The 22433-nt window shown below is 55.7% G+C and overlaps 1 protein-coding gene across 2 annotated transcripts in view; it reads right to left on the minus strand.

Annotated features, from left to right (window-relative positions):
• Positions 1-22433, minus strand: part of LMX1B (LIM homeobox transcription factor 1 beta) — an 83048-nt gene that overhangs the window by 9619 nt on the left and 50996 nt on the right. The gene's annotated exons all lie outside the window — the stretch shown is intronic.

Consider the following 22433-nt stretch of genomic DNA (forward strand, 5'->3'; position numbering starts at 1 on the left):
GTGGGAGAGGCCCTCCCTGGGCACAGAGCCAGACAGGGGAGGGTCGTGTAGCCCTATTCTTCTGGTGGCCTCAGGGTGAGCTCTGGGCATCCTGCCCAGAGATGCCCTCTCTTTGGTGCGTCAATTCAGGGCCCTTCCCGCTCAGAGACACAGTGGCCACTAGAGGGCAGAGTGCAGGGTCAGCTTCAGCCTTCCCCCAGAACTAGGTCGGCCCCTGCCCTGAGGGGAAGGGCAAGCAGCCCACAGGTCTATTCACCTTCATTCCAAGACCCCCTATGCCTCCTCCCTGCTCCTCCTTCACCCCCACATCCAACCGACCCCACCCTGTTCAACCTACCACCCAGCCTGGGCCCCTCCTCTCCTGCCTGAGTGGCTGTCCCAGTCCCCTCCCTGGGCTCCTGGCCCCTCCAACCATCTCACTCACCCTCCAGGACAGCCAGAGAGATCTGTTTACAACACACACCTGATCATGCTGCTTCCCTATTCCAGACTCTTCCATGGCTCCCTAGTACCCTTGGGAGAACATCCAGGTTCCCGAGTCTGGCACTCAATGCCCTTCACGATCCTGCCTCTCTTCTCACCCACTCTGTTTCCCCAGGCTGTGCCCTACGGGTCAGCCTGCACTTTCTCTAGAGCGTCATCACACTAGCCTTTCCACATGTTCTTTCTGTGGCCCTGGGCTTGGCTGACACCTTTTCTCCCTCATTTTAGCTGAGGCATGTCCAACATGAAGAGATGTGCTTACTGAGCATGCCAGCCGCTGTCCTTAGCACGCTGCCGGCAGAAACACATTTAACCCGTGCAACTGCCCTATGAGACAGGAATGAATATTAATCCCATTTCAGAGATTAGGAAATTGAGGTGCTGAGAGGCGGAGCCACTTGCTCAGTCACATGGGTAGTAAATGGAGCTGACCCTGAGCCTGGACCTAATCCAGTCCCTCCATGACAAAGTGGAGCCACCCTCCCTCTCTGGAGACAAAGCCGGGTGGGGGGCTCTGCGCCTTCGGCCAGCATGTACAGAAGGTTCTGAGCAGCACAGCCCCTCCTCTGCCCACACTACTGTCCGATCCTCCCGGTCCCCATCGCTGTCACGTGCCCTGCTCTGTGGGAACTCAGCCTCAACAACACTTTGATGGAAAAAATTATGAAGAATCAAATTATTGCTGCTGGGAGGGAATTAAAACCATTTTTCATTCCCCGCGTTCCCGGGCCACGTCTGCGGGCGCCACCTTGGGAGCGCTGCACACATCCCATCCCTCTTTATGGCCCGCCATCACAGGCACAGATTACAGCTGCAATTCTCTACTAATCGGTTCTGGAACAGAAACAGCCATAAATGCGAGGCATTCGGCCTGCCTCCCTTCCCGGGGCTGCCATCAGCACCGCCCACGACTAGCTGGTGGGGTGCAGCGGACAGGGCCAATCCGAGTGCTGCCTACTCCCCTGGTACAGGCCAGGGCACTCAAATTGGGGGCATCCCCAGCAACCTCTGTCACCCAACTATTCTACCCAGCAGGCTCCTACTTATCCTGCGAAGCCCAACTCCAACGCCACTTCCTCTGGGAAGCCTTCTTCGATGCCCCAGTCTGGGGGAGGTGGCTTCCTCTATGCTCACCTGACTCTCTCTGGCCTCAGTTCCCTCTCCTATAAAATGAGGGTGCCAACAGGACCTCCCTCAAAGGAGTCAGTGATTCTGAGCATGTAACTCGTTGAGTAGGGATCACATCAGAGTGACAGCAGGTGCCCCGTCAGCTCCCAATCTGCAGGGATTCCACAAGGCAGGAGGCCTCCGTGAGTGTGGGCATTGGCTGAGGCTCGGGCCAGGCTGTCTGCTGCAGGCAGACAGGACCCTACCATCAGCCCACACCATGCCTGACTGCAAAGGGAACCTGAGCTGGATTCTGGCTCCGATTTGGCCCCTTGGCTAGATACCTTTGTTCAGGGTACAACCTACCCAACTGTCCATGGCAACCTCAGGCAGAGCCCCCTGCCCCCCATCCAACTTTGCCAAGGGGCTAGGGAAGGAGCCAGGGTTGCAGAACCCGCTGCCCTGCTCCCCTCACTGCCCCTCTGTCTCCTTCCCAGGCTCTACCTCCTGACAGTGGGGCCCCCTTAGCTCTGCAGGCTGGGCTCCGTGCCCATGAGTGGACAGGCACTGGCCACATCTCTGTGCCAGCATGGCAGGGCCAGGGTCTCAGGGGGTCAGCACACCCTGGGTGGCTCCCCAGAGGAGGTCGTCGTAGGCTGGGGGAGGGGCAGCAGGGCGGGTGACCCGCATTTGCAGGCGCTGCCACTGTGCAGGCTGCATTCAGAACAGCCGTGCTAATGCCTTGGCAGCAGGGGGTCGATTGCTACTTTCTCCAAACTCATCAACACAATCTATTATTAATACTTCTCCAAAGGCTCAGTGCCGCCATTACGGAGGCAGCGCCAGTCACTCGGGGCATCATCTGTTATCTAGATTGCAAAAACTCGAGAAATAAAACAAACCGCACACACTTTATAAACGGAATGTGCCATCCCTTTGGTCTCCGAGCTTTTCTCTTCCCAATAAAACATCAGGGGGGACGCATGAAATACTCGCTCCCAATTATGGGGTGCCTTTGTCTACCATGCAGGGGTGAGCTGCTGTGTGCGTGGGAGGGGTTGGGGCACCAACAGTGGGGTCGCTCCTCTCTGTGAGCCCCCACTCCGTCTCTCAGTCCCTCCCACCATGGAGGGCTTGGTGGAAGCAGCCATTGAGAAACAGGCCTAGCCACAGGCAGGTGGCATTGGCATCAGATGGACTCAGGTTCAATGCCTGATGCCACACTTCTGGCTGGTGACTGGGCAAGTAGTTTCCTCCCTCTGAGCCTCAACTTACTTATCTATATAATGGGCTCAACAACACAGCCTACTTCTCAGTGTGCAGTGAGGTGTCAGTACAAAGTGGTGAGCACAGAGGGAGTGGTCAGTGGGCTGGGGCAGGTTTCATAAGGCCAGGAGCAGCGTTTCCAGGAATGCTGCAAAGCCTGACCAGAGAGGCAGAACTGCACAGTGGGCTGGGATGAAAGGCTCCAAGCTGGCCCGCTGTCTTTCCCCTCCTGCCCCAGCGGCTCTGGAGCCTGCTGTGAGAGGCCCTGAACAGCACCACAGTCAGTGGATTTGGAGCCCAGGTCTTCATCTCAAGCCTCACTCAGCCACTCACTGACTTTGTGGCCTTGGGCAAGTCAGAGTCTCAGTTGCCTCATCTGCAAGATGGGGACAATAGTCCCCATTCCCCAGAGCTGTGCTGGGGATTCCAGATATGTGTGTCCCTGCTGCCCGCACTGGCGCTGGGAGGGGGGATGGAGCGGGCCCTGAGGTCAGGGCATGGTGGGGGGCCATGGGGAGGCTGTGGCTTCTCTGCTAGCTGCCTGCCCTCTGGGTGCCAATCGCTCCCGCCCCAGTCCAGAAACTCCAAATCTAGAGGGAGGCTTTGTGACCACATTACAAGCATGTAGGCTTGCTGGTAACCCACACAACCCTACTCCCCCATTTTTCATGTAAACTGCCAACCCTTTCCTCATGCTCTGCTACTGCCTAGATCACCATCCCCTCACGCCCAACCTCTGCCCCGAAAATACCTGCTGATTTGGAAGGATCTGGCTTGGGTGTCCCTTCCTCCAGGAAGCCCCCTGCCCTTCTCCTCTCCATTCTTAAATAGATGCCTCCCTCTCTGAGTTCCCTATCCTCACGGCCCCCTCCACACAGTAGCACTTAGACTAAGGACTCCACTTTACATATTTCCACGTCCACCTTCCCCTTGGTCACCTCTGTATCTTCGGTGTTGAGCACAAGACCACACACACATCAAGATGAGCACTAAATGTTTGTTGAATGAATACTAAACCAACCCATACCGTCCTGCTCTGCCTGAAGCAGGGCAAGGCAGTCCCCACCCCAGCCTGGTCTGGTGGGAGCCCTGTCCACCTGCCCTAGGGAGACAGTGCCGCCTGGGAGGGGAGCAGTAGGTGTGGGACCGTGGGAGGGATGGGGAGCTGGAGCAGGCAGCCTGGGGTTCCATCCTGGCTCCATAACTTTTTCACTGTGTGACTTTGGTCAGGACATTTAACATCTTTGCGTCTCAATTTCTTCATCTGTAAAATGGGACTGACGGTACCTACCTACAGTGCCGAGGGCACACCACAAGCACTAGTGTCTGCCCTTCTTTTGTCACCCTTGCTGGAGTCTCCGGCATTCCTGGGAGGAACCACCCAGGAATGACACTCGGTTTTCAGGCCCCAACCATGCCTCCCTCTCATGATCACCCTGGGTCCTAGGTCGGTCCTTCTGGCTTCTGTCTGGTCTAAGCTGGACCGAGCACTCCTGGCTCAATTCTCTGTCTCATTAACATTACTGAGCACAGATAAAGCTCACTTATCACCTACATGTACCACCTCATAAATCCTGAACCCTAAAAGGAAGATGCTGTTTCCCTCACATCGAGGTGCAGAGGGCGGGTTCCTCATTCAAGGTCACAGGGCAGCATCGTCCTAGACTCCCTCCCTGCTCTGTGTGTCCAAGTGTGCTTCCCTGTCAATAACCTTGCTTTGCCCTCTGAGCACCACGCCCATGTCTGTCTGCCCTCAGGGATCTAAACATCCTGGGGCAGGGGCCTGATTCAACCTGAGTTCTCATTACTCAGCATAAGCCTGGTACCCAGTAGGTATGGCTGAGCGTTGGGTTTTTCTTAAACCAAACAGAACATCTCTCCCTCACAAACACCCTCTCCACTCCCCCCACCCCCAACACTGTGATTGTGGAGCAAGTAGTTCCCTTTTTAGGGGTGTCCTTCCTTTGAAAAGTCCCAGGCTATGAGATCACATCTCCATCTCACTTGAGTGTTTGTTGGTTTATTTGTTTAATGCTCAATTTACAAAACACATCAAGGAATAAACAAAACCTTGCAACCAACTTTTTCTGGAGTATTTGAACATGGATTACAAATCTGATTAATTCATTTCTCTAAAACCACTGACAACTGCAGAGATGACAACTTCCTAGCACTGGAACCTTACACAAGTCCCTTCTCCTCTCTGAGCCTTAGTGTCCCCATCTGTCCAATGGGGATAACAGCCAGGCCCATGAGATGGGCTAAATAAGTGGGGATCATGGTCGCTGTCATCATCTCTCTAGGTCTTCCAGCACCTGTTCACGGTCCTTGCTGAGTGGGAGCTTCTCTGCTTCCTCCTCACTGCATTGCCATTCCCACACCCCATCACCGCATTTTACAGTTTATATAGCCCCTCGCTGGGTTCTCAGTCCAAGAGAGCCCATCAATTTCAGGATAAGCCCAAACATCCAATTGTGGCACTCAAGGCCCCCCTACACCCCTGTCACACCTGGCCTCAGGGCCTCTGCTACAGTTGCCATGCTTCTCATTGCTCCTTGAACAAAGCAAGGCTCTTCCTGCCTCCTTGACACTTAAAATTCCATCTGCCTTCAAGGCTTGTCTTCTCTCTCTTCCTTTGCTTCTTGTTTAGACTCTTTTTCATTTTTCAAGACCCCATTCAAGTGTCACCTCCCCTGGAAAGTCTTCGCTGATGCCCACAGACCCAGATATGTGTATGTCTGAAGCCCCCACTGCCCTAGACATCAGGAACTGGGTCTAATTTACTCTCACCTCCCTGGGCTCTGGCATTGAGGAGGTGGTTAATGAGTGTTTGTTAAATGAATGACCAACCTTGTGAGAAACGGAATAAGCAGCCAGGTAGGACAAGAGAATATTGGCTACTCTGCTTTGTGGGGGTGGGGAGGGCAGGGTGGGGGAGAGGGGAGGTCTGAGAACGCCACCAAGTGGCAAGATAAATGAACTCACCCTCTGCTGTCCTCTCCCGTCACAACTATACAACCTGGAGTGCAGTGTCCTAACTTTTTATCAGCGAAGCTCTCTGCGTGCCTGTTGATCTGGGGGTCCTGCAGAAAAACCCCAACAGCACCCTACTACGCAGGGAAAGCCCGAGGATGCCATGTTGGTATTAAATGACTCCCCTGACCATAGGTGATTGGGCCAGGCCTGGACACTTGACTCAAGGTGGGCCATTCAGACCCCCTGTCCTGTGTCCCTTCCTTCTCCTGCTCATTCAGGAGCTCTTTGTCGGCCCTCCCCCCCATCCTCAGAGGTGTGGCTTTCCACTTCTGCGGCACCAGCTGCGTGGCCTTGGCTCAGCCACATCCCTTCTGTGACCCTCAGTTTCCGCTTCTGTAAAATGTGGGTGTTGATCCCTCCCTCATCTGGTGATTGAGAACCTGGTGAGTTTTAACCTGTGTGAGAAGGTCTAGCCCAGTGCCTGGCACAGAGGGCATCTTGGCTGGTGTGTGCTTCCTCTCCCTCCCCAGTCTCTCACCATGGTGCCTGGTGTGGGCTCTGGAACCTTCCCTTCCTCACCTCTAATTTAAATCTGAAGCCCCCGATTACATTGTTGGGTCTGTGCTCTCCCTATCTACCTGTCTGTCTGTCTGTACCTTTGAGGTCTGGGCTTCTCTGTCAGACCCTCACGGGGCCCTACTGGGGACCAGGCAGATTCTGAGCCTTGTTTCCTTTAGGGCCTCTCCAGGCCCAAGTGCCACAGTCTCTGGAAACACTCCCTCCATGGGGACCACCAGGCGTGGTGCCTGGAACTGAAGCCCCCTGTCCCCACTGGCTACACCTTCTCACAGTCACCCAGCAACCCCCATGGAGGCTGGCTCTGAGTCAGGCTCTTGCAAGATGCTTGGGGAACTGAAAGAACCCCAACAAAATGCACATAAGCCATCAAAAACATGCTTGGAGAACAGAATCAGACCAAATCTCGTCCCACAGAGCTGGCAGAGCATGACGTGCTTTGATGGGTGATGCTCTGCAAGCTGGGGGGCACAGAAAGGTCAACCTAGAGGACAGCGGGGGACTTCCTGGAAGAGGTAGCATGACACACAGTTAGGAACCTGCTGCTGGAGGCGGGAGGAATGGTCACGGGTCTGAGTCCCAGCTCTGCCGCTTAGGAGCTGTCTGACCCCCGGGCAAGCCAACCCCACTTTCTGAACCTGTTTTCCCATCTGAAAACTGGGGACCACAACCCCCACTTCTAGGAGTCACGCTAATGTGTTTACCCCTCTCTGCGCCAAGCGCCCTTCACCAGCTGGTGGGAGGGATCCCGGGGTGGAAGGGTCTCACGCAGAGTTGTCAGGCCCGGCCGGACAGTACGTGCTCAGTACGGCGGTGGCCTTATCATTGCCCCGGGCCTGTGACGCCTGTGATGACGCCTGGGATGATGAACTGGAGCTCAGGGAGCCCAGGGGACAGGTCGCTGGACACTCTTGGGGGTCCAGCTGCTGCTGCTAGAATGGGCCTGTCACTTGTGGAAGCTGATGGGGGAAAGCACGCGGAATGAGCGCTCGGTCTCTTCCCTCCCCAGCTCGTTGACATCTCCCCCACGTGCCTGCCGCGTCCTTATCATTCCGGGCGTAGCTGTTTTTTATTTTGAGACAAAAAGGGGCCTGTTGATGGGGATCCAACTCAAACCAGCTGCAAACATCTGCTTTGATGCGGCGGCGGTGGCGGCGGCGGCGGCGGCAGCGGCAGGAGCCGCAGGCGGGGGCCCCGGTGCGCGCGTCAATCACGCGGCTGGAATGCGCGGCGTGGCCGGGCGCTCGGACCAGCGGCCGCCAGCGCGCGGGCCTCGCAGGGCCTCTCCGCAGCCTCGTCGCGCCGCCGGGGCCGCGCCTGCCGCGAGGGCTGCCCTGGTGCTTCCTGCGGGGCGCACACCCAGCTGTGCGGGGCCGCTGGTTCCTCGGCCCTTTGATCGGGACCGGGGCGCCGTCGGGAGCCCACAGCAGGGGCTGGAGGTCACGGGCCAGGGCCAGGGAGGGACGGGCACAGCCGGGAGCCTGGGATACACGCATTCGGTGATTCCACACGTATTTATTTAGCGGCTGCTAATGTGCCAGGCACTGCCTGGTGGCTGGCCACAAAACAGGGAGCCAGTTCTATCTGTCAGGACAGTCCCTCCCAAACCTCCCGCTTCCTTCCGTTCTATTGGACCAGGGCACAGGCAACAAATACATACATCAGTAGCATACAGCGTACAACAGACGGCGACAATGTGATGGGGAAGAACTGTGGCAGAAAAGAGTGATGGGGGTGGCAGGGGTTTTACAAAGGGCAGTCAGAGGCTCACTGAGATACCTGGGGAAAGAGATTCACCGCTCGCCACAGAGGGACGGCAAGTGCAAAGGCCCAGAGGCTTGAGTGTATCTGCGGTGTCGGAGAAATGACAAGGAGTTCCACGTGGCTGGAGAAGAGACGAAAGGTGAGTGGCAGGGGAGGGGGCACATCACGTGGGCTTTGACTCAAGGGAGGGCTTTGAGCAAAGGGGGGATATGATCCAACTGACATTTTAACTGGCTTCAGCAGGCACTGTGTGGGGGTGAAGTGAGGGAGCAGGGAGATGCGCTGGGAGGTGCTGTCAATAATCCAGGCAGAAGAGGATGCAGGCTCAGACAGGTGAGAGCAGGGGAGGTGCTGCGAAGTAGTTGGATGCAGTTTGAAGGTAGACCTGGATGGGGAGGATGTGAGGATGGAGGCACGGGTGAGTCCAAGATCAGGGACCTGAGCAACCAGAGGAATGGAGCTGCCACTAAATTAAATGTAGGGGGGGAGGGGCGGGGCCGGGGGAGGATCGGGAGTGCAGCTCTGGACAGGTTCCACCTGAGCTGCCTTCTAACAGCCATGTGACTGCGTCCAGGGGGCCGCTGTGTCTACGGGTCTGGAGTTCAGAGAGGCCCATGCTCGAGATACTGCTGGGAGCTGCCAGGAGAGACACACACATGCAGTGTCCTACCGAGGGAGTTGCTACGGGCACACGGCTTGCTGCACCTTTGGGGCTCTGATCCTTGGAGTTGTTGAGACAAGACCCAGACTCTGCCCAAGAGTCTCTTTTCCATTTGGAGATACTGGGGCTTCTTTGGGGACCGGACCTCTCCTGGTGACATCAGGAAGAGACAGTGGCCCAGAGCAGGTGGAAGGTGGAGGGTCACATCCCTCTGGCTGGCCTCCCACCTGCCCTCCAGACAGCAAACAGTGCAGGAAAGCCTGGGCAGAGAGGCGTGGGAGCATCAGTGAGCTCTGGGCCAGGCTGGAGCTGAGGGCTTTACTCGCAACAACGTTCCATTAACCCTTGGGTTGAACTCGTCCCTCTTTTTTCTGCCCTTCATTGGCGAATTCAATTCATGGGAAGACTAATTTATTCATTCGTCCACCTAACATTCATTAAGCACCTACTATGACCCAGGCCTTATGCTGGGCTCACAGTAGGAGCCTTCTCCTCCTACCTGCTCATCAACCCCCTCTGAGTGGATCCCAGGTGCCCTTCCCCCACTCTCACTGAGTCACCACTTCCTAGCTGCCAAATCCAGCAGCCATTATTATTGTTATTATTACTTACTGAGATTTATTGAGTGTTTCCTACATACCAGGCCCTGTGCCTTATTTGCACACAGACTCCTCCCCTGTAAGAACCTTGAGAGGTAGGCACTGTCACTGTCTTTTCACGAGAGAGGAAAGTGGTGCTGGAGAGGGTAACAACCCCTCAGTGTCAGAGCTGGGATTGAAGCTGGGGGAGGGCGGAGCGGCCTCTGGAGCTCCTGCTCACGCTCCCTGCCTCGCTGCCCGGTTTCCCGGACCGCCCTGTACTTGAAGCCCTCTCCTGCCTCAGCCTCCTCCGCACACAATGCTTGGAATGACTCTGCACTTGCTCCCTCAGCTCAGAGCTGCTGGGCCTGTGACCTGGTGGTCTGCAGCTGGGGGTGCCAAGGTTACAGAGGTGAGGGGCTGATAACAAAGGTGGGATGTGAGAAAGCCCACACCACCAGATGTAGAGGCTTTGGATTTCTGTCCAGGGTCTTGTGTGGCCAGAATAGGGCTGAGGGATCCAGGGCAGGGCCTGAGCTGGTGCAAACTTGGCCAGGTGGCGGGTTGGGCTGGGCTCAGGGAAAACTTCCCTGAGAAGGGTCTATAAAGAGTGCAAAGGATTGAATGGGGGAAGTGGTCAGGCTGGGTTGGGAACAGGAGTGTGTCTGATTCCAGAATCTGGGCTCTGTCTAGGGGCAGAGAAGCAGAGAGATGATTCTTGGAGGGAGAGTTCGAAAAAAGCAAAGGCATGAAGAAAATGGAGGCCGTCTGCAGGGTTAAGGAGACAGTGGGTCGCTCAGGTTGGAGCACAGGTGAGAAAGCAGAAGCATCAGGCTGGAGGCCTTGAATGTTGGGCTAAAGAGGACAGATCAGGCTTCTTTTGTTCCCATCTACTCATCCATCCATCCGTCTATCCACCCACTCACACAGCCACTCCAGCCATCTATCCATCCATTCACCCACTCACCAAGCCGTCTAGCCAGCCCGCCAGCCAGCCAGCCACACACACACATCCACGCACCCACGCACCCATGCTTTCATCCATCCATTCAACACATACTTAGGCACTCGCCCTGTGCCAAATCTTATGCCACACTTCCTCCTCTTGAAAGCAGAAACTGCCTTTTAAGGTTTTCACTATAAGACTAGTTAATTCTGTAAGCATTTACCAAAAACCCACCATGACCAAGCACTGTGCCAGAAGATGAGGAATCAGTGGGGAACAAGACCCAGGGTCACTTCCCCTCCTGGTGTAAGGAACAAAGAGGTCTCAGAGGGAGAAATCTGGGGCACCACTGGAGAGCCTAGCAGCTGACCAAGCTGACATTCTGGCCCCATCGTTCTGACCCCAAGGAATTTGGACTCCCAGTACATAGACCACAACATTTTAATTAGGGTTGTAACAATATTGATAAACTTCCTTTGATCAAGTGTTTTCTGGAACAAACTCCATTAAGGCAATCTAATTTTTTGATCAATTTTCTTTCTAGTGTAGTTAAATAATTTACGACTTTTTCCATTTTCATTTTTATTTTACTAAAATTATTTTCATTAAGATAAATTATTTTCCATGAAAAACTTCAATAAAGGTTGGCTCTACATTCAGGTTTGTGCTCATATTGCATCTCACTGATTATCAAGACTTGACTCTTCCCTTAATTTGTAGGTTAATTTGTAGCCAATGACACATTTTACCATGGATAGTTTCATTGTTATCAGTTGTATCTTGTACTGGTTAATTTACCAAGTTAAATTTCCCCCCAGGCTCAGGTAGGGTGGTTTTCAATGTTATCAACAAAATGACTAATGTTTATGATCACCAATTTACCAGGCAGCCAATGAAAACATGCTCAACGTCAAAACCATACACACTAAGTGTGCTCCTTCTCGCCCTTCGGCCTTCAGCCTTTGGAGACTCAAAGAGAGTGACCCCTCCACTTACACCTCCTTCTCCTGGTTAAACCCTCCAGATTCTGGTGGCTGTTTCTCCACACTCATATCACAAGTCTGAGTTGGTCCAAACAGCCCTTAAAATAAAGCGTGGCACCCAGCAACTCAGTCCTCCAGTGGCAAGAAGAGCCATCTCCTCCCTTATTCCCCACCCTATACTCCTCTTGATGCATCCAGAGATAACATTAACTTTGTTAGCCTACTCACTGAGGGCCTCACTGCCCAGTCTCTCTCGTGAGATTTGGATTAATCCCCCCACAACACACACACCTGTGTTCCTGCTGTTACGTTTTTGAACCCCACCCTGGCATACATTCCTACTAAATGTCAAACTCACAGGAACCAGGCCAACCCCCTGCTCAGAGCTTCACGCATACAGGCCTCACCAATGCCTCATGACAACCCTGGGAAGTAGCAGTCTCTTCCTTCTGCAGGTCACCCAGCTGGTGAGGTAGGGCCAGGGCCCCGTGCCAGGTTAGCCTGCCTGGTAACCACCATGCTCTCCTGCCTTCCTGGAGGTTGGGAAGGTGGTTGGACAGGGGCGCAAATGCCCTAGCAGTTTGGGAGCCGGAGACCTGCTCCCAGTCAGCGGCCTGGCTGACTTTTTGCCTGGACACAACCATTAGTTCAGTGCGTGAGCAGAACACGTCCCCCAGTGGAGGGGCCTGAGATGAACCTGAGAAGTGGTTCCTGAGAGGAGCAGGACTCAGTGCTGGTGCGAGGTCGGAGGGGACATTCTGGTGGAGGAACCCTTGCAGGTGTGGCTGGCATTTATTTCATTTCCTATCCACAACCGGACCGTCCCTTTGCTAGGTAGTAAGAAGAGGCTCTGGGAGACCACCTACCTGGGTCTCTGCTCTCAGGGTCCAGCCGGCTGGGGGCGGGCGAGGGCGAACGGGGCGGGTCAGGGCCGGACGCCCGACTGGGCACCGCAGCGCACCGCGACTCACGGGGCCCCGCCGCCTGCCGGTCCGTTTAGTGGGTAACTGATCGCCCCGCGCCCCGCCCCAGCCGCCCGCCGCCCGCCGGAGCCGCTTAATCACCGCCCGCCCGGCCGCATTAGCATAGTAATGGCCTTTAAATTGAGCCTCTTTGTTTTTTAATTAAGCTCCCAGCAGGTACAGAGAAGAGCGATTATTGAGGAAGCTGCCAGCGCTAATCGCCCGCAGTCATTTGACAATTAAAAAGCGCCTGGCTTTAACCCTTTCCCCGCGCCCGCAGCAGTTCCCCCAGCATTTATCCAGCGCCGACTGTGTACGCGCCTTCCCGGGGAGATCCGCGGACCGCGCACCTAGCAACTCGGAGAGGGCCTGCCAACGCCTCCATTTTGCTGAGGAGCAAACTGAGGCGCAGAGAGGGAAGGTAACTTGCTCAAGGCACACAGGTTGGGCGTGGAGGAGCCGGGATTGGCAGACCGGTTGCTAGCGACATCCAACTGTCTGGGCTTTGCGCCTCGCATTGCTCTCTGCTTGGAGCACCGCCCACCTTGTGAGTCCGGCAAAATCCTCGTGCTTCAAGGCCCAGGTGGGCACCTCCCAACCCCCATGGCAACAGCCCCCTCAGAATTCCCAGGGCATCCTCTTTCCCCGTTAGTTCCTTCATTCCCCAAATACTGATGGGGTGCTTTCTGTGTGCCATGCACAGTGCTGGGCTCTGAAGACAGCGGTGCGCAAGCCAGAAGTGGGCTCTGTCCTGCCCACATGGACCGACGTGCCGAGAAGGCAGCAGGTGAATTGGACGAGTGGGGCAATTGCTCCTTACCCAGCTCCGGCTGGGGTGGGGGGTTGGGGGGTGGGAAAGGCCACTTTCCTGAAGACAGAGGTCTGGGCTGAGACTGGGCAAAAGGAGGGTGCTCAGCTCCGAGAGGTCAGGAAGCGATGGAGAGGCCAGGCAGCAGAGGACACAGTGAGCGCAAAGGCCTGCAGACGGGCGCCAATCACCCTATGGAGGGTGTGGGGGGGGCTTGGGGAGGGTGCTGGTGGGAGGAGCTTGGAACAGGAGGAGGCTGGGGAGTCACAGGCACCAGTCTGAGTGTGCAAGAGTCTTACAGACTTTAAAATTTTGGTATTTTAAAAATAATTGAATTTCTTTTTGAATAGATACTGATTTAATATTCAGATGCAAAGGGTGTTCCCTTCTGTCTCCTCCCCCCATTCCCTAGGTTCCAGGTCCCCTCCCCAGAGGCAACCAAAGTCTCCCATCTGAGCCTCCTCCCACGATCCCTATGAAATACGTGCACACGCTGGTGTGTATCCATTCCCCGCCCCCTGACTTTTTTTTTTTTTTTTTGCAATGAGAGTTTGGGGGGTTTTGTCCACATTTTTTTAATGCAAATGATAATTTACAAACTGTTCTTGCATCACCTTCTTCCCCCCTCCCACCTGCGTAACTGTGGGAGAGGACTCCCCGTCTTGGCCTGGAGCATCCAGCTGCCTGCACTTTATTGTATGCGCAAACCCTCATTTATTTAACCCATGCCCTGTTGATGGCCTTGTGGCCACTTTAAATGGGGGAGTGGCTTGCGCGATTTACAATTTGAAAAGATCATTTTGGCTGCAGAGCAGGGACCCAGGGTGTGGGGAGCACAGATGGGGCAGCAGGTGACCAGCTAAGAGGATCACTGTTGTTACCCTGCAGGTGAGAGGAGCAGGAGTGGGAGAAGGGGGGGTGTTATCTGAGAGCCCTGTGGGCTGTTAAATGGACTGGGCTCTGGCGGATGGGAGAGCAGTGATGAGATGGGACACATGACGGTGGATGGGGCCACTTGGAGACACCAGGTGCACAGTCATTCTGGTCTCACTGCACTGAGGGCCAGAGCAGCTCTGATTCATCAGTGGCTGCAGGATTTCCCCCCAAGTCAGGCTGTTGGGATCTGAGCCCAGCCCCCCGCCCGACTTCAACCGGCCCAAGCCCCATCTCTGCCGGCTCATACTTCAGAGGGACTCTGAACCCCCCCCTTTGCTCCACTCCAGGCTAAGCTGGTGTTTGTGAAGAGGGCAGCCCACAGAAAGCCTGGCAGCTGGCTTTTTAATGGACGTAGGTAGAGGAGGTGCCCTAGGGCCAGGGTGTGGGGGTGAGGAGGAGGATTCTGGACAGACAGAGGGACAAATTCTGCCCGTGCTCACCACTGGGAGAGACACCCTTCTCCTCTGCCCTTGGCTCCCTGGTCCGGAGACAGACTGTCCATATCCTGGAGCCACCCTCACCTTGTCCCTTACCACTGTCTCTGACTCGGAGCTAGAGGTGTCCCCCTAAAGAGAAGCTGGGTGGGAGCAGCCAGGACCACCCTCTGGCTCTATTGACCACGGAGGGAGGCAGTGAGCACACAGCCCTGCAGGCAGTGAGGGGTTAACAGTCTGCCCACCCCCACCTATCAGCCAGCATCTCCCAAACAGAGGGACAGACAAGGCAGCTGTCCAAACAGGCCTGTGTACCTGGCCACAGCCGCAGAGAGGACAGGGCAGTGGCTGTTTACTCTGCTCCCCTCCCCCACCACGGTCACACACTGGCAGGGCATTTCCATGCAGTCTCCCCTTGGGGATGTGCCCTCCACCCCTGCGCCTCCCACCATCCCTGAGCAGAAGGCTCCTAAATGTTCATCTTGAAGACAAGGAATGTCCTTGCTCAGGGCTCTGGGCTGGGGGGGGGGGTGTCTCCAGGCATTGGTGACTTAAGCGGCTGACTGGCCCCACCGGACCACAGTCACCACGAGCTCCGGACAATGCTGCCCAAGGCCCACTCTGCCAAGAGCAGAAAGTGAGCATCTTGGAGCCTGGGGACCTGGTGAAACTAGGGTGCCTGGAGAATCGCCATCTCCACTCACCTCTTGGGACTATGTCTGCTCCGGGCAGACAGGGCTCCCGATGGGGACTGTCAGGGTTCCCAGGCCCCGTGCCAGCCTGCCCTCGACCTTCTCATAGTTCTGGGGACAGCTCTGGAGACAGCTTCACCTTAGCGTCCCAGCACGTCTCAGGCCTCAGGACACGCTGACCTCATTAACTGGCCTCCAGACCCACATCTCCTCCTCTGTCCCTCAGGCCACCAACAGCTACCTTCACCTCTCTGAGTGACCCCTGCGTTTTCCCTCTCCTTCGACAGCTGTCCCCACATGTGACCCATGGTCAGGATCCTATGTAGCTCTCAGATCTGACTCTCCCCACTGAGGGTGAGTTGTTGGTGGGGCCTGGTATGTTAGGTGACCACAAGGCCCAGCCAGCCGCATGCCACGCCCTCCCCCTTTCACTCACTCCCACAGGTCCCCTCAAATGCCCTTTCCCTTGGGAGGTGCCCTGCGCCAGCACTGACAGCACTGTGTAGGGTGCCTGCTGTGTGCTTGGCTCTAGGCCCAGCTCATGCATTATTTATCCCATTTCCCATCAACCCTATAAGGCAAGGTTAATGTCTCTACCCATTTCACAGATGACAAAACAGAGGTTCAGAGAGCCAGCATGCTTTGTGCCAAGGCTCACAGCTACAAAGTGTCAGAGCCCCCAGTAAGAGAGAGGATCAGTGTGTGATTTGGCAAAAGACAAAAGAGCCTCTTGCTTGTTATGGGAGCAGAGTTCCGAGTCCTGTGCCTGGCACAGGCTGGCAGTGAGAGGTGCACAATTTTGACCAAGTCCCTGAGCAAGGCATCCCATGTGTCTGGGGACGTCACCACCACCAGGCTAGCACCTGCCTCACAGCTGGCATGATTTGGGTGAGGGGGTACATGATAAAGAAAAGCTGGGCCCCCAGCACTTTCCTTGTCCTGCTGTACAGAGGGGCACCGAGGCTCAGGGAGGGAAGCTCTTGTCCGGGCTCATCCAGCTGGGACATGTGCAGTTGGGATTCTGTCCCTGGCTATGTACCACCCCCCACCCCCCGCCCCAGGCCAGGCCCTGGATCCCTCCTCAGCACCCCCCACCCAATGTGACATCTTTACGGCACATTCTGGGCCTGCGTAGGCCTGGAGGGGCTGAGGGGGAGGCAGGACACCTCTCAAGTAACGGATTGTAAATTCCTGGGCCCCGGTTTTCCATCCCTAACAACCTCCTCCCGGGCTCGCAGCGCCTGTCCCTTCGCAGCCAATTTAAATGAGGGGTCCCAGACCCTGGGTGGAAAGCATTCCAGACTCGGGAGAGGGGCAACTATTGTTTCTCTGGGAAAAAATAAAATAAAATCAACCGGCGCTCTGCAGCTTCTAATCACTCTCACATGTGCTTCATGATTCCTGCTGAGGACAGCCCTCTACAGTGTGCACACCCCACGGGACACAAACGCTGCTTCTCCCCGGAGCCAGATCCCCATTACACAGTGGGAGAAACTGAGGCTGGGCGAGGGACTAGAGAGCTACCATGTCCTGGTCACCCAGCTGGCTCATGCCAGACACTGGCCTCATTTAATCGCCCTAATAACCTCACATCAACTGACGATCCCCATTTCACAGAGGGGACAAATGAGCACCTTGCTCAAGGTCATTAGCCAGTGCATGGCCAACCCATGATGTCCTCGGGTAGACAGGCCCGGTGGGATCTGAACGCTGGTCCTTCCCTCCTGAGCTGGAGACCTTTGCCCTGCGCAGTGAGGAGCATCCACTGTGCCTTGGAAGGGTCCTGGTCCCAGCAGCTCTGCCCCAGGCAGGTCCCCCCACAGTCGCAGCTGGGGCCCGAGAGCACCAACGCTGGGTTTTAATAAGGAAGATGAATTTACTTGAAAGCCCACTTTGGGAGGAGGGGGCAGCGAGGCTGCCACCAGGGCTGTGTCTGCCTTTCTGGTGGGAGGGGAGCGGAGGCCTGGCCAAGTGGCCTCTCAGCCGCTGGGGGCCTGGGCTGTGGGGGGCCGCTGCCCCGGGGCCTGGAGGGAGCTGGCTCCGCGCACCCGTGCTCTCTCCCCGCGTAAGCCCACAGGATATTGCACTGCCTTTGTGTGCCTGGTGACCCAGCTGCTGGTTATTGAAAAATTCCACCGCTCGGCGCAGGGCAGGCCCGCTGACCCTTCATCCCGGGACGCGCCTATCTTTCAAAAGATACGGGATTAGAGAGCCAGACCCGACCTGGAGCAAAGCCCCGTCTGGGGTGTCTGTGTTTTCGTGGCCTCTCGGGATACTGGCTGGAGTGGGCTCTTGGCGCAGGATTTAATTAGTTGAAATCAGCCTGCGATTACTGTGGCGACTATTTACCCAGCCACTCTGCAGTCTGAGCCCTGCTCGGAACAAAGATGGGCCCCTTGGCCCCGCTGGCCAGGCCAGGGGCCCCAGCTGAGCCCTGGCCCAGCTGCGGGGAGGGGAGGGCTGCGGGCCTGGCCAGGCCTTCTGCTGGCGCACCTCATTTAGCCAATATTTGTGGGTTTTCGCAATGCAAAGCATCTACGTGGGGCTTTTAAAAAATTAAAGCATCTCAAGAAATTTATGGTCGATTTCCGAGCGCGCTCCCCTCCCCCCAGCTCATGCTTGGCGGCAGTGGTGGTGACGGTAGCAGACAGAGCCAGGGTTTACTGGGGTGGGACTGAATCCTGCCCACAGGACTGGTGAGCTGGGCACGGGGACTGTGCCTAGGATGCCAAGCTCTGGGCGACGTGGGGAGATGCCCACACCCCATGTGTCCCTTGCCCCCTCTGCCACCTTGGATGCCCCCCTCGCTGCGTGTCTGTCTGTCCTGCACTCCCCTCCAGGCAACCACAGTGGTAGCAGCTGGCTTGGTCAGGGAGAAGAGGTGTGTGTGCACAGCTTCCTGAACCTCAGGCCGACCCACCCCCAGGTGAGCTCTCCTGGTACACAACCCCAGCACAGTACACAGGACTCCACTAATACACACACCTCTCTGTACACACACATGTGTACACGCGTATGTGTGCATACCTGGATTACACATACTAGTAGTCTACAGGCCCCTACCCATATCCACCTACGCGTGCCTGCCAACACTTGCGTGTAAGTTAGCACTATAAGTGCACGTATCTGTACACACACGTGCAGCTACTCACACCCACCTACACATCTGTGTCTGCCACACTCTGCTGTTCAGACATATGCAAATACAAGGGTCCGGGCCCATGTACACATACACTGTCCACACAGACTCACGTGCACACAGACACATGCCACCTCTTAGGACGGCACATGTATACAACTGTCTGCAGGCTGATCTCTGAGCAAGTTCACCACCTGTACCCACATGCCACTGCTTACACCTGCGTACACATGTGCTGGCACCTGTGGGGATGCACACTGCCTCTGCTCATGTGGGCACGTGACTAGCCACGCACGGCCACTGGGGCTGTTTCAGGGATCTGCTCCTCAGAGGGATGTCACCCAGATCCAAGGTCAGCAGACTGCTCTGGGGGACCCAGTCCTGCTGGCCTGCATTCTGGGACGTTGAGGCACAGGCCAGAGATACTCTTGGGCATTCCGATTCGGGAGATATCCCAGTGTAAGGTTTCTGGAAAAGTTGCCAGGTTGGGGCCCCAGGCGGGGCTGGGATCCTGGCCCCTGTTAGTTGGGCAGGTCCTGCCTGCAGTTGTCATTAACCTCCAGCCTTCTTCCCTCTCACCTGCCTACCCGCCTCTGTCATGGTCACTGTGACTCCTGTCTGGCCTTGTGGCTTGGGGTGCTTGGGGGTCACCCTGGGGACAGGGGCAGGGAAATGGGCTGCCCAGACTCTGAGGGACTCTGGGCTCCTATGGGCCCTCCTTCCACCATGCCCCAGCCCCAAAGACACACGGCCTCACAAGTATATAGACACAGGAACACACACATAACACGTGTCTACCAGTGGACATAGCCATGTGGACACAGAGTCACATATACATAAGGTGACTGGAATGCTACCTCCTTACACAGGGAGACAAAGGTACACACAGGCACCTGCAGACACAGTGCACGCACATGCACACACACACACACACACACACACACAGAGGAGTACAAAAACCCAGGTACACACTAACGTGCAAGACCATAAGAGATGCAGGACAAACAAGGACACAGAGACACATGAAAATAAAGACACATAGGCCCACACAGGTGCCAGGGACACCCCTGGACATATGTGTACACACACACACAAACAGGAACTATAGACCCAAGTGAAACTCTTTCTCAGGAGAAAACATCTAGGAAGGTTTGGCTGTCCTGGAAGTGGCTACTGGGTTATTGCCAGGTGGGGACAGAGGTCAGGCAGACAGGGGTGTGACTGGCCCACAGGCTGGGGTTGCTCGTGGCTAGGCCAGCCCCCCACCTTCTGCTCCTACTTGAAGGCTGCCTTTCCTCACCAACCTCAATCTTCCCGCAGCCTCACACCCATGGAAGCCAGCCATCCCTGTGTCTGCCTCTGGGCGCAGCCCTGCTTTAGGCCTCACCACCCTCCGCTCCCCCGCCCCATCCCGTCCCAGGCACCAGCAAGTCCCAGCCTTCAGCCAGCACCCTGCTTTGCTTCCCTGCTTTGGACACACACTGTCACCTAGCCACCCTTTATTCCTGCCAGTCTCAGTCTACTGCCTGGATGCCCTCTCATCTTCTCGGCCTGTGCCAGCCACACTCTTCCTCCCCACCCCTCACTCCCTCCTCCCCCTCCTTTCACCCAGAGACCCCCTTGGCTGGGCTGGACGTCAGGCCCACCACAGTCTCCGCGTCCATTTCTAAATGGCAAACAGGTCTAACTGCATCTCCGTTTCTTTACCCAGTGAAGCATCTGTGGTGGTTTCACAAAGGAGGAAAAGTGTGAAGGCTTTCCCTCACACTGTGGGCGAAAGGAACCGGTTGCCTGCAGGCTCCTGTCACTCTGTGTGAGCATTACCCTTTGCTGAGCACTACCCCAGGTGGAGGTGAGAGCTGGGGTCACAGAGGTGGGGACTTCTTTGGAGTCTAGAAGATGTGGATTCATCTTAGCTTTCTGAGCTTGGGCCCATGACTCTACCTCCAGAGCCTCAGTTTCCTCATCTGTAAAATGGGAGATTATAATCTGCCTTTGCAGCGTTCTGGTGAAGGAACGATGAGATGGTGACCAGCTCCCAATATTGAGGCCCCTGCAGGCCATTGGCCTCAATAAGAGTCTTTGTCCCTGAGTCCCAAACACCAAAGTACTTCCTTGGGATCTCTTCCTTGTCCTTCCTCTCCTAAGTGGCCCACCTACCCCTTTCCCTGGCTGCCGTGCTCTGAGGAGACGCTGTCTACACCCGCTGCCACCACGTCTTCACCTGTGCTTCCTCCCCAGTCAACCTGGCTTCAGCTTCCTCCACTTACCCAAAACTACCATTCAGCTGAAAACACACACCATCTTCCAGACCCGATTCGTTCATTCGTTCATTCATTCATTCAACCCGACAATGTTTATTGAGCAGCTACTCTGTGCCAGGACCGTGCAAGGGGCTGGACGTCTAAGCTCACACCCTCCTTTGCCATTTGCCACATTTAGCCATCCCTTTCTTCTGGAAATTATGGTCCTGGTCTCTCCCCACATATTTGCAGATTCCTGGTTCTCCACCTGCTCTTAAATGCCAGGGGCTCTGTCCTCTTATGGCTTCAGTTGTTACTTTTATGCCAAAAGCCCTCGAGCCACCACCACTGTAGCACTGACCCCTCCTTCCAGCCCCCTCCTCCCCTGGGCTCCAGACCCCTTTACCCGCCTGCTTCCTGGGCCCCCAGGGCAGCACAGCACAATGTGTTTACATCCCCGTTCCCGTCGTGCGGCACATGTGCACAAGATATATGTACAAGGACGTTTGCTGATGTATTGTGTGTGTGACAGCGAAGCGCTGGCCACAGCCCAAAGGGCTGTCAGTGGGGGAATGGGTTCATAAATCACAGCTCACCCATTCCCTGGAAAGTTACGTCGCGGCTGCAAAGACCAGGTACATTCACATGCACTAACATGTTCTTAGCATGTCGCTAAGTGGAGCAGGCAAGTGCAGAACACGTACGGATCCTGTAGGAAGGCAAAGGGGCTGCATGTGCACTGAACATGCTTGCACACATGTAGGAAAGGTCTGGAATGTTACCCATCAGCCAACTGCCTCCGGGAAGGGGTGGGGGAAGGGTGGACTGTCCGATTTTGCCAGACTTACCTCTGCTTTGTCTGGATTTATTTACAACAAGCAACAATGACTTTTATAATACATATAAAAAAAGAGAGAAAATGCTCCATTTGTCATTTCCTCCTAAGCGCTGCTCCTTCTGCCCAGCTTTTCTGGAGGTGACACCCGCCATGCCCCCGGGGCTGAGGGCCAGTAGCACAGACCCTCGGTCCTCTCTTCTTCTTCTCCTATTCTGCCCATGTGGCACCTCTGTCTACACCCCCCCCCCCACCAGGCCTTACGCTGGCTTCCTGCCTCTTTGGGAGTGAAAATCAAACTGTCACCTTGCTCAGAGGTCTTCAGAGTCTCTGCACTCAACAACAGGACAGAGCAGTCCCTGCTCCTTCAGTGTGGCCTCCAAAGTCCTAAGCCAGCCGAGCTCTCCTTCCACATTTTTAAATATGCATGAAGCACTTATAACGGTGCCAGCACCGTGGGAAGGCTGCCGACACGTTAGCTGTTCGCATCCTCACTGCTGGTACTGTAACAACTTCTCTGTCCCACTTCCCTTCGTCCTTTTGTCCTTTCTTTCTCTGCCCTCAACTTTCCACCCTCCCTCTCTCTCATGGCCTCCCCTTCCTCTTTCTAGAAATGGATTTGAGGCTGCAGCCACACAAAGGCAAGCTCTCCCTGATCTGGCCCCATTCACTTGATCAGCCTCCCTCAGCTACTCTGTACGCTGGAATCTTCTGGCCCACCTCCGTGCATTTGTTCTAACCCATCCCTCTTCCTGCCCCTCCAGGGCTGTGGGTTGAAGGCTTTCCATCTTTCAGGGTTAGATTCAACTGGCACTTCCTCCAGGGAGCCTACCGAGCACCCCCCTTCACCTCTGGCTGCCCACACACCCTGGGTCCCTGGAAGGTGGGGCGCCCAGTAGCCAGACCTGGGTTCAGATCAAGTCTCTCAAACCTGTTTTCCCATCTGTAAAATAGGGCAAAAATAGTAGCTACCTCCCAGGTTATGAGGATGACTGAGTCCCAGGGCAGAGCCCCTTAGCACAGGGCCAGGCAACCCACATACCT

Source organism: Rhinolophus sinicus, chromosome 16, assembly GCF_057876585.1.
Source record: "Rhinolophus sinicus isolate RSI-liver-muscle chromosome 16, RSI-T2T, whole genome shotgun sequence".
Classification (NCBI taxonomy): Eukaryota; Metazoa; Chordata; class Mammalia; order Chiroptera; family Rhinolophidae; genus Rhinolophus; species Rhinolophus sinicus.